General features: G+C 41.8%; 1 protein-coding gene across 3 annotated transcripts in view; it reads right to left on the reverse strand.

Moving 5' to 3' along the window:
• Positions 1–12,598, reverse strand: part of LOC101470809 (phospholipase D1) — a 50,470-nt gene extending 37,872 nt beyond the window's left edge. For 2 of the 3 annotated variants that reach the window (XM_004574471.4, XM_004574468.4), the window contains exon 1: positions 12,570–12,598. The gene's annotated coding sequence lies outside the window, so the exon portion shown is untranslated. Of the gene's footprint in view, positions 1–10,043; positions 10,177–12,569 lie in introns of those variants that run through there. The other variant, XM_076888442.1, reaches the window with a different exon arrangement.
• Positions 12,599–12,799: the final 201 nt, after the last annotated feature.

Below are 12,799 nucleotides of genomic sequence, written 5' to 3' on the forward strand. Positions count from 1 at the left end.
AAGCCGGAGCAGCTTTCAACCGGAACAAGCAGTGACTCATTTTTGACATTCCAGAAAAGGACCAAAACATTCAGACTCCCACCCACTGCATGTGAGCCACTGCAACACACGCACGCACGCAGACGCACACACACACACAAAGCTGGGCAGGAAGATGTATGAAGCCTGAGCCTAAATTGCAGCATTTCTCTATGGAGTCTGGTGCCTGTCACTTCCACCCCCAAATGTACAAACTAGTCCTTAAAATTACGGTGCTTGTTATTCATTTCCTGCCCGCTGTATTTTATAATCTCACATCACTAATTAATATATTTTAGTCCTGAGTTTTTTTATGAGCTGATCAATATTTACTTAAAGCCCGAATGAGAAACAATGTTTTATCCAGATTAAAGTTAATGATTAAGAGTTTATAACCCAAAAGACATTCATAGATTATCTTAAGAGAATTAGAGAATCAAGGGCACATAAAACATAGCTGACAGCAAACTAATGACTCAATGACACAATATTCTGAGTTTATACAGTGACATAGAGGTAATCTAAAAGTAGTGGTACTAGGGCTGGGCCATATCATACCATTCAGGTAATATCAGTATAATGTTAGGCAATGATAAGAGAATGAAATATCGCGAAAGAATGTGGGTAAAACGCGCATGCGCAGTGCCTTTGTTTTCATACGCACATGGTGGAAAAAGCATTTCGGTGACGCAGTATGAGAAGAGCGAAAGCAGATCGTTGAATGAAACAGATGAACCAGAACTGGTTTGTAAAAATGCTGCAACTTCAGTGATGTGGAGCCGGTTTAGCTTTCGTCCCTCAGATACACAACAAAGCACTATTTTTGGTAGAGCATGCAAGCGGCCGTCGTTATTACCAAACCGATTTTATGTGGCACACGGCGCTCAAAAATCTGCCAAAAAATGTTTTCGTACGACTTTGCTAAGCTACGAACCCGCACCGCTTGATGGATTGTTGAAACATTATGGCTGCCGTAGTCGGGAGCCTCGTGGAGTGATACGTGCTTCAACATAATATTACCGTACTGTGTGTGGATACGTTTTGTGGATATTCTACATGGTTATGTTGAGGATATGTCGGCCAGTTTCCACTGGAAATGCCTTTTGGTTAAACTGTCAGCGAGGAATTTGCACTGTTACGTTTTTATATAACTTTAATGAACATAAAAAAGCTGCTTGTTTAAGTGAAAATACATTGATGGGGTTTTTCTTGCACTAATAAAGTTGTGGAGTTGTAAAGCATTTTGTCTAGTGTCAATTATATCGTCAGTTATATCGTTATCGCAAATTTTCAAATGTACATCGTGATAAATATTTTTGGCCATATCGCACTGCCCTAAGTGGTACTGCAACAAAATGATTCCTGTGCAGCCCGATAAGCATTTTCCGTCGCAGAATGATTATGAAGGACACCACCAGCTGCACACAAGGTTGATTATTGCAGTCTCTAATTATTCTGTTTGTTTTTGGGGAGTTTTTAAGTTACAACGCTATGAAAACACAGCTAACATGAATAACAAACGTGGTCCATATCCATGTTTGAATATCTCAGGTTGAACTCAGGGCAAGATGGACGCTACACTGACTCGCTGTACCATCTTGTGGATTAAAATGGTATTACATGAGATTACAGCCCCGTCCCAGTTCAACTTTAGTCGATATCTCAGCAACACATAACATCACAGCCGCTGTTTCTTCACACTCTAATGGTATTTTAGGTAATGTAGATTTAGCAAAGTATTTTAAACAGAAAATGTTGACTTTAAGCCCTGAATTAGTAAACCATGACTTCAAAGTCAAACCATCTGTTTTTCATGAATTGTAATTTTGGTGACAGATAAAAACATTCTTATGAAAGTAGCTTTGAAATTAATTTAAAAAAAAGAAAGAAAATCAGCTGCAGTATTAATAGGATGATGTTGAACGCTGGAAAGCGTGCAGCTATTTTAATCTCGTCTTTTTAATAAGCATGTAGGGCGGCCGTTGCACTGAAACACTCTCTTGCAGAGGTGTCATGTCAGCTGCTGAAAAAAGAAGAAGAAGAAGAAAGTGAGAAAAGTCACAGGATCCTGTGAAATGATCTTGTGAAACCCAGGCCTCTGAAAACAGAAGAATGTTTGAATGTTTATGAACCAACTACAAGGTCCTAAAATAAGAAACCGACTGAACACAATCTGCCTTAAAAAGGTCATTAACAAGTTACATCAAAGGCAAACACCTGGCACGATAACAGGTCTGCGTGTAGAGCAGCCCCTGCACCGCATGCTGCTATTTTCTGATGCAGCTCAATGCTCTGACAGCTCGTCCTTGTAAAAGACGATCATTAAGCGACAACCGGCTCCACTATTCCTCTTAGCTGACACGGTGATGATGTTCCTGGCTGATCTTACAGGCCATTAAAGACACCCAGCTCCGCCCTGAAACACTTTGATGAAACACAGCCTTAACTTGTAGAGAGGCCAAAGCATACCTGAATTCATATCTGAGCAAAAACAGCCGCTTCTAATTTGACAGTTCAATTTGTTATTGCAAGATGAAAGAAATGTCAGCATGTGGGGTTTCCAGACAATAAGGCAGTTCTTGTTTGTTTTTTAGGTGGTGGACAGTCTGCACTGGTGGTTAGCTACACACAAGGAAGTTACACATTTTCCCCTTATTAACATGTTCACTGTCACATAGAGCCATTAATGTGTCACGCTCTCATAATTCCCACCAGCAACTGTACGAACAGGCCGGGGTTAACTTTGACAGATATTAGGAAGCACAGACGGCCATCAAGACTACCAACAGGCTACAATGACCCTACATTTTTTTTAAGGATCATATTATTTTAATTTAAAGACAATAAAATCTCTTTTATATCCAAAATCCGGAAAACTCATCACATATGCATGGGCATGTAATAATAATGATAATTCCAACGGGGCTTTAATAATTCACGGCTGTGTACCATGCAGGGTTTGGTTTGTCACTCCTTTTGAATTAACAATAAGACAATAACGGTATTTCATGTGCTGCAGCTGCCTTTGGTTTCTGTATTTCTCTCTTTGTTTTTTATTGCTTTTAATGGTTTTAAAGAACAAAATGTTGAAATAAGGCAGCGGTTCTTTCACTGACTTCCCAGCATGCATGTGGAAAGTTCCGTTTTAGGAATCAGAGCCTCTCAGCGGTCTAAAACAATGACCTGCTTAAGTGATTTCCTTCCACAATGCACATGTCATCCTGTAATTACTGGGTAGAGCTGTTGCAGGAAGCTCAGCTCCTCCATGACTCAGACACAAAACACACAAGGTAATAAAATCACACTGTTAACATACACAGACCCAGGACATGGTGATAATTACACTTTACTGAAAGCCTTTAAAGTGCAGGAGAAACATAACTGTTCACTAAATGCGATGACAATGAAGACAACACGACAGTGACACTTAGTGGTCAGCTCTGACAGCTGCATCACCTGTCACACCGATCAGGTCTGCACACACACCTGGGCAACATTTCCTTCTGGAAGGACAAAGAGGCAAAGATGGCATAAACACGGGGCCGCACATCATTGCTCACATGTCCAGGACTGCACTGCTCTGTTATTATCAGCATGTTCCAAACACGGCATGAAAACCCGTCAGTTGTTCTACAAAGCGTAAAGAGTATTAACAGGAACTACAAAGAGAGATCGAATTTCTTCCATATAAGCTTCTCTTCACTGCCTCCCATTAGACTCAGAACTGAATTTAAACTCTTCGTCAATCAGGAGACAGACACCTTTAAAGATTAGGTTTTCCTCTTCAAGTTAGGCCTGGGTCAGGTGACTTTAACCCTTAGTAATTCTCCTATAGGTTCAGACTGTTGATGAACTCTCATCAAGTCCCCCACTGAGCACTTCACTCATTTTTATCTGCCACCCATGCATGAGTTTCTATGCTCTTCTTTTTTGGTCTGAAAGGAACAACTCGGGATCCCTGGGAGGAGCTAGAAAACATCGCTGGGAAAAGAAACATGTCTTATTAGCCTGCAGCCAGCATGAAATAATGGATCTGAATTCTCCGATTATCTGAATGACCCTTAAATGTTGCAGCTTTTATCAGAATAACAGACTGTTTTAACCGGGCTTGACAGAATAGGAGGAAGTGATATTGTGGACGTTTGTCTCAAAGGAGGTCAGATTTAAAACCACAAACTATGCAGGTTACAGGTTATCTGTCCAATCTCTCTCTCTAGGTGAAGAGAGTCCTTTTTTTCTATCCGTCTGTAGTTTCCATCATTTTCCACAGAAATCTGTGGAAAATGATGGACTGTCTGCTGACTCAATTCCCCCTCTTAGGCAGCCAAAGACAGCGACATGTTAACCCTGCTTTCTTCACAGCCATCGGCTAAAAGCCAGACTTTAGAAACGTGTCAGTCCTGTCGTTCTTCTGTAAACTAAAGTCAATCAAATTGGACAAGGAAGACAACACTCACATATAAAGCAGGATAACCTGTTAATCTTCTGATAGAGTTGAGTTAAACAGCAGCACAGAGCCAGAGTCCATCAGTCGACTAGTTTTATTAACACGTCGCTCCCTTTTATTTATCACGGGTCGTCCTCTTTTCCTGCTAAACGCTAAAAAACGAGTGAACGTGCGCCTGTTTGAGCTGATTTAACAGAACACACTGGAAGGTGTGCACCATCTGATCACCATTATTACTTAAATAACTATCACTGTTTGATAAATGCTAAATGCTTAGAGCCAGAAAACAAACACACAAACAAACAGCAGACTGTCTGGTTTAGCGTTTCCTCTGGGCTGGTTTACGACCTCACTAAACTATTTCCTGGTGAGTTTATGATCGCTGTCACTAGATTTGAGTCTTATTAATCAGCGTGTTGTTTATTTTGCAAAATGTGGTCCCATTAGATGCAAAAAGCATGTTAAAGCAGGGCATGCTTCACAGCACGCAGCATCAGATCCAGCTCGCTCTATTGAAGTCTGATTTTTGAACATCTCCAACCGAGGACTTGATATATAGAAAGTGATTTCTCTTTCTTTATCTCCTACAAAGTTGGGAGCGTGGAACTGTCCAAATTGTCTTGATATGCTGAAGCATTAAGAGTTTGTTTGGCTGAATCTAAGGGGCTGAGCCCAACATGTGAAAACAAACCCCTCACGCTAAACTCCCCCCTCAACCAAACTTTACATGTACCGGTCTCCTGGCAACCGCCAAACCCAGACTCATCCATCAGACTGCCAGACAGAAAAGTGTGATTCATCACGTCAGAGAACGCGTCTCCGCTGCTCCAGAGTCCTGTAGCAGCACGTTTTACATCACTGCATCGGACACTTTGCGTTGCCGTTGGTGATGTAAGACTTGGGTGCAGCTGCTCGGTCGTGGAAACTCTTGAGCTAATTGTGAAGCTTGGAGGTCTGTAGTGGTTGACTGCAGAAAGTTGGCGACCTCGACCCCACTCTGTGATTTCACGTAGCCCAGCACTTCGTGACTTCTGTCCCAGATGTTTGTAGAAGCAGTCTGCACGCCTACATGCTGGCTTTTATACACCTGTGGCCATGAGAGTAATGGGAACACCTGAATTCAACTATTTGGATGGGTGGAGTAAATACTTTTTGAACTGTAGCGTAGATTGTTTGAGCAACATTGGAGAGCTCAGATGAAGACGAACTGCATCTGGGCTCAAGGTTGCAACACACTTCCTTTTTCTCGCAGTAGAAATGTGTCGCTGAGAGTGTGTGTGTTTGTGTGTGTGTGAGTCTTATCGCTGAAGTAAGAACGAGTAGGAAAGACGCCCGATTTGTATCCGTCTCTTTCAGCATCAGAACACTCAGCATTTCGTTCTCGATAACATTTCTTGACGCCATCTTTCACCACTATCACATGATCATAATCTCCTGACACAGATCATGAGAGCTCACCAGCCAAACCAGTGGCACAACGGACTCTGTGTACAACTCGATTTACTAAGAGATGTCAGGCATCCAGCTGACACTCCCACAGCAAACTGAGTCACCGTCATGAAAAGGATTAAAAAAAACACATTTCCAGTCAGAACTGAAGTGAAATAACTGGATTTCATCAGGATATCCAGCAAATGTATCCATTTGACAGAAAACTGCTCAGAAACTACAAGCCTGAGTAATTTTTTGAGGCCAGTGATTCTTTTTATGACACCACCAAACATTTAAAGAGGACTTATTCTGCATTTTCTGTTGCACTGTTACAGATGCTCATATTAAAATGCCGGTTAAGAGCAGCGAGACTATAAAATCAGCAATAGAATAATAGTTAACAGATGCGTGTAACGTCTTCAAGCTTCTCCAGTTATTTTTAGTTAGCTATAGAAGGAGTGATGTCGAAGATAAAGGTCCAAAAATAGAAAGAAATCACCAGGCCAACAAAAAGCACCAGCTGAAACATGCATACTTTTCCTGTTTGCGCAATGAAACGCTTGATGCATGTGCAGGTTCAGGAAACGTGTGCAGTTTCTGAGTTTGGCTTGATTCACAGGAGTTAAAGTCATGTTAGTAAAACACATGTAGCCCAAGCTCATCCTCTAACCCATCATTTTATAAATCAAAAGCCTAAAAGATCTCACAGTTTTGTCCCATTACAAAGAAATCCTGCTGCACCTTTCTTTCACCTCACACTCAGCAAAGAATCAATCAGTGAAATTAGAGAACAAGCACAGAACAAGTAAAAGCAGAAGTTATTTGTTGCACCACAGCAAATGTCTTGCATTGTTTAAAAAAGTGAAAATAAATAAATGGAGATTGAATGCTGCATCTGTAGATGGAAAAACAGGAACTTTTCAGTCAAGTAATTGAATACTGACGATGAAAATATATCTCACTTTGTTATTTAATGGTTTAAGCATTACTTCGTCCTTTCTGAAGAACAGAATACAGTGAAAAAAATGTTTTTAATCTAGTGGCTCAGATTGGACTCTTCAGCGAGCTGGTTCGGGCACATATGAAGAACTAGCTGCTTAGCATGGACCAGTTAGTTTGTGCGTCTTGTCTTTGTATAGGTAAATAGTCAGAGTGAGGTTTACTGTTACACCTGCAGATACAACATGAACACAAAATCAACAATCTGTTGGTCTGCCTGGGATGGAGTCAGATTCCCAGCTTGAGTTATTCTTTTAGTCAGCCAACAGCTACAGTTTCTAATAACGAGGTCAGTGCATGTACAAATACTCCCTGGGAGCCAAAAGCTCATTTTTCAGCATCCTCTGAAAACTTTTTCCTTGTCTGAGCTCTGAATGATGTCAGCGAGGGAGGTTATCCTGTATATGGTAAACTCAGGCTGAAACGCTCCACCCGTCTGTTGCTCAGACCTACGAGGAGCTAAAACAGCCTGTTTCACACAGATCATAAACTGCATCAAGGCTCAGTATTCGATTAGAAAGGTTTATTCTGAATGTGAATCATGCAAAGCTACTCTAGTAGAGTCCACGAATGTAAACAGGGACCAGAAAATGAGCACTGGAAGAATAAAATATGGTAAATGGCCTGTATTTGTATAGCGCTTTTCTAGTCCCTGAGGACCCCAAAGCGCTTTACACAACATCCAGGCATCCACACATTCACACTGGTGATGGCAGCTACATTGTAGCCACAGCTGCCCTGGGGCGCACTGACAGAGGCGAGGCTGCCGGACACTGGCGCCACGGGCCCTCTGTCTTGCCCAAAGACACAATTTCCGAGCTGGGACTCGAACCGGCAACCTTCCGATTACAAGACGAACTGCCGCCAATAACCCCAAATCTTTTATTTTCTGTATGATATGCATCTAAAATAAAAGTACTCATTAAGGAGTGAACCTTTTTAAAAGGAGATCCTCCGGGTGACCTTTGTGTTAACCTCCTCTCCCAGTCTAACTCAATGGTAGGTTAGAAGGTTTTCTGCATGTTCGTTGCTTACAGGCCAGAAGATTAAAAAAGGGTTCAATTGATTCTGAAATAAAGTCCCTTTAAATTAATCTGTTAAATATATGCTAGTGTAACTTATACTGCTTTTTTAAACTCATACGGCTTAAACACATTAATATAAAGAAGGGATTTTAAATGTTTTAATGGCCCTGTCCCACTTTCCTCTCGTTTCCAGAATCATAGACTGCTGCTGGTTTGTTTAACACCTTCAGCTTTACCGAAAAGCTCAGCAGCAGATTAATGTCAGGAGCTTCAGGCGAGTCTCTGATTTCTAACAGGTTTGCTCACGGCGTTGATTAAATCTTCCTCTGATGGCTGTCTCGACTGCAAACAGACACAGGCCACATTTTCCTTCACGGTGATTAGATTCTCCTGAAAACACCAAATAACTGCAGTTTGTGCGACTCCTGGCTATTCAGATTCGACTCGATGGCACTGATGGGAGCAGACTTAATTCAAGTCGACGTGCTCCTGAGGTGAAGCTCAAGCTTGCGACCTTTCAGCTACAAGATCATCTCTTTAACTCTGAGACACAGTCAAGTCACATTAATAAATCAGAATTTGTTTTGCTCCCGTCTCAGCAAATTCAGTGTGCTTTATTCAAAAAGAGACGTGACTAACTGTGACTTGACGGGCAGCTCTCCTTCAGGGATATCTTGACTGATCGCCAAGTCCCTCTAGATGAAAGTCTCAACACTTGGCAGCCATGTTTAAAACATCTCTGGGCGGCTATTTGAAGCTTCGATCTAAATGAATCGTCTTTCCTCATTATCATATCCGTAACAAAGACACAAAGACTAAACTAGCTCTACCTCAAACAGATGCAGCAGTACTGACATAAATCCGGGGATTTTAATACTTGAAGCATATTCACTTCTGTGTTTGTTCAGGGCCTTTTGTTCCAGTGAAGAGACAACATGACGTTACTTGAGACAAGAGTGCTTCCAGCTCTGCATCGACAGTCTGCCCTGTGCGGCCATCAAGCGCACAGCCAGCTCCTTAAAGAAAGGCTTTGCCCAGTTTGGTGCGAAGGAGTGTAGTAGAGCTGTGACCAAAGACTGTATATAATAGATGGCTGCAGCCACTGTCACTTTACCCACCATCATATCTTATACTGAAGCCTTGGATCACTTTGAGCTTTGTCATGTGGTTGTTCTCAAACCAAATGTGCTGAGAAAGGGCTCACAGGGCAGCCACGCTGTAAATCATACCCCGCTTTATCCTGCTCCATAACTCTAAGGAGACCTTAACTACCAAAACAAGCATCACGATGTCTTAATAAGACTTTAAAATAGCAACTGAGGCCATAAACCCATAAGGAACATGTGTCCTGGTGTCATAAATCAAGTGAGAAGTCGGGTCATTTTATCATTGACTTCTATAGGATCTGACTTCTTTTTGCAAACAGAGGAGCCGACACGTTGCAGCAGCACAAACTCATTTTTTAATATCACTGATGGATTTTTCAAATATTTAAATTACACTCAAAGGTTTGTCAGCTATTTTGCAAGATATTTAAAGAGAAGCATAAAATTAAATTAAAATTATTTTAATTTATCTAAAAAAAATAATTAAAGACACAGAATTTTAAAAATAAATGTACATTTTTTCATTTAATTAGAAATAAATCAGAATATTGTTAAGTTGTGGGTTTCATTGAATAAACTAAAAAGAAAAACATAATACAAAGCCTCCCTTTAAAACACACCTGGGGGGTTGTATTAACAAAATAATACAAAACATTTAATAAACTGAAAAATGAGAAAGATTGTTTATTGGCTAATCAGCTGATCCATGTGTGTATATTTTGCTCCGTGTTATCAGTTGTTTTATGAGCCAGATGTATTTGAACTTCAGCAGCTGTATCTTACTGCACTTTACTGTATCGGTCTTCAGTTCTGCAAAGTCATGACATTTAGCTACTGATAATATTGATTAAAGGCTGGACCAAACCCACCGCTCCCAGTGCCCCTTGAGCTCTCTATCAGCATGTGTGTGTGTTGGCTGGAAAAGCACACACGCCCACGCCCACAAAGTCAATTAAGCACTCCCCACGCTGTGGCCTGTGTTTTGCTGGAAGCGCCAATAAACACAGCATATCCTACCTGCGTACAAGCCGGTCCTATTAATCAGCCTCGACAGTCTCCATGGAAGCGAGCGAGTCAACTCTGCTCCGTTTAAATCAGACCAACAAAAATAAAACCCTCCGACACACTGGAGAAGCAGGTCTGTGTGAAACAACACAAGAACAGACACCACGTGTCACTTTTCCCGCACTTGTCTTCAGACTTCCTGCTTACACTTCCTGTCCATCTCATCGCATCCTAGCAGTGTCTCAACAAACTTCATCACTGACCTGAACTGTAATTTTGTTGCCCCACAAAAATCTTGCAGCAGCAGCGATGATGCAACTTTGTTAAAAGGAACTCTCTGCAGGCTTTCTGAACTGTGAAACCTTAAACACTGGAATCTTTTAAAAACAGGAAGGTGATGGTGAACTTAAACGTTGAATTAACTATTTTGATTACGAACTACAGGTACTGTTTAAATACGCTTAAATAACCAGGTGGAGTCATTTGTGACTTTTTGATGGTTCTGTTTGTTTAACACTGAAGGTCATTTATGCATCAGTCACGTTCTGCAGCAGTAAATCTTTCTATTCCAGGTCCATCATCCACAGGTCACAGCAAACTATCACAATGCAGTCGTGAAAAGTGGAAACTTTAAAGCAATCTGAGTGTATAATGTCAAACTTCTGTACATATAGATATTTTTGGAACACTAATGATCCAATTCCCTATAAAAGTACCTTACAGCTGGCCTCATATATTAACCCACTTGCAGGTTAAAGAGAAAACAGCTTATCATCTCAACTCAAATGGTTTCACCTGATATTCTGCTTAGTTTAGATATTATACACTCACAATGCTGTGACACACTCACTCTGGACACAGCAACACTGCTGAAAAAGTGCGGACTATATCAGACATGCAATCTGTAAAGTGATGACGTATCGACCCCGTTTCCTGCTTTGGATGAGCCTTTCGTCGTGTGTCTCATTTTTCTGAGCAAACATGAACTTCCAAAACCTGTTTAGCTATTCTCTGTGTTTTAAGCATTTTTTATGATTATTATGGGATGGGATTATTTATGAGCAGGATGTCTTTAAGTTTCTAAAAACTCATCGTTTATATGACAGCATCAAATGTTTGAACGCTTTCAGTGTGGACATTAAGCTTAGGATCAGGACTTTTTCATAATTCAAATCATGCAGCAACATATTAATGTCTGAGCTCATGTTGCAGACACTCAGACACTCTCTTGACTCGAGTTTGGTCATTTTTCAGGGACCTTTAACCTCCTCTGCCTTAGCTGTGCTAATATGTTTATCTCAGCCTAAATGTAGCCCTGTTAGCTGCATCACGCACACATCATAATCTGCCAACTACCATACCCAGAGCCCTTCTGCCTCTGTGTCCATCCAGCGTTACATACTTCAGTCAGAACACAGCATATCATCTTTAAAATCGACCTTCTTGCTTAGCTAAAGCTCATAAATCCTCGTTTTCATGCATCTCTGGATGTTAAACACCAGGGAGCAAAGCCACACTCATTATTTTATTATAGCTGAACATTTTTAACGCTCAGGCACCTCAGCGTTTGATAGATTTTGAGGGCTAATTGAGCATTTGGACTGGAAATGGTTAAAATGTTAACAAGCAGATACTCACATTTAAGCAGGCGTTATCTAACACGACAGAGGCTGGCTCAACCCCCAAAAGAAAAAGAAATCTCTAAGTTTACACAACCTAACCGGTTTGATTTCTCTGAGCATGTGTGTTTAAAGTGTGGAAGCTGTCCCTTAGGGTACCTGAAGCACCGGCTGAGTGTGTGTGTAATGTTGTGTTACAGTGCCACATAAGCTGTGGAAACAGACACGCAAACAAGAAGCAGAGAGCGTAAACTTTCGCGCTTTAACCAGGAAAATTGGCCCTAAAGGCGACTGAAAGGTAATTTTGCTTATTACAAGGTGCTGGGTGAGGATGGTGAGTTGTGTTACACACTGACTGGTATGGAGGAAGTGTTTCGCTGCAAAATAGATCGACGGCTGAAAAAGGAAGAAGTGCGCAGTGACAGGTCGGCGGAGTGACGCACCGACACGCCGCAGCTGCAGCAGCTGAGTCGCTCCTCGGTACTGGTCTGACCCGTTCCCCGTGCTTCCCTGAAAACGTTGCCTGAGCCCTCCTCCGGGCCAACGTTACGCTCTGTGGATCTCCTCATTCGATTCAAGCGACACTGAGAGCAACACATGGCTCATAAGTGCTCGCTGCCTCCCAGGGCAAACTGCTGATGATGTGCACGGGCACTGCGGTGAGGAGGACGGATGCCAAGACATGCCAAAAAATCCCAAAACAAAACAGCGCATCCACCCACGTCTACCCCGCGCTTCCACCACATCACATTTTACGCGCAAAGCCACGGTTCCACTCTTTACGCGTTTACGCACCTGCGCGACCACATCAGGAGTAAACTTTGCCGACAGTCACAGATTTAATCTTACACACAAACATCTGGATGAGCCACAAACGGCACAGCTGGACCCCAAAACGAAGGCTGAGTGTTCGTCTTACCTCCTGATGTGATGTGATGTGAAGCGACGGCAGCCGGAGATCTGCTGTGGTGCCGCGAGCCGGTGACCAAAAACCACCAAAGTGCAAAGACTTACAAGACTTCCTGTTCAGTTCCTGTCAAAATAAAATCCGCACAGGCAGGACGGTGAGCTTTCTTCCATGTATTTCCAACTTGGTGACATAAAGCTACTATGGTAGTTCTATTAAAAAATAAATACATCTAAAATAAA

The sequence above is a fragment of the Maylandia zebra genome, linkage group LG9 (assembly GCF_041146795.1).
Source record: "Maylandia zebra isolate NMK-2024a linkage group LG9, Mzebra_GT3a, whole genome shotgun sequence".
In the NCBI taxonomy this organism is placed as follows: domain Eukaryota; kingdom Metazoa; phylum Chordata; class Actinopteri; order Cichliformes; family Cichlidae; genus Maylandia; species Maylandia zebra.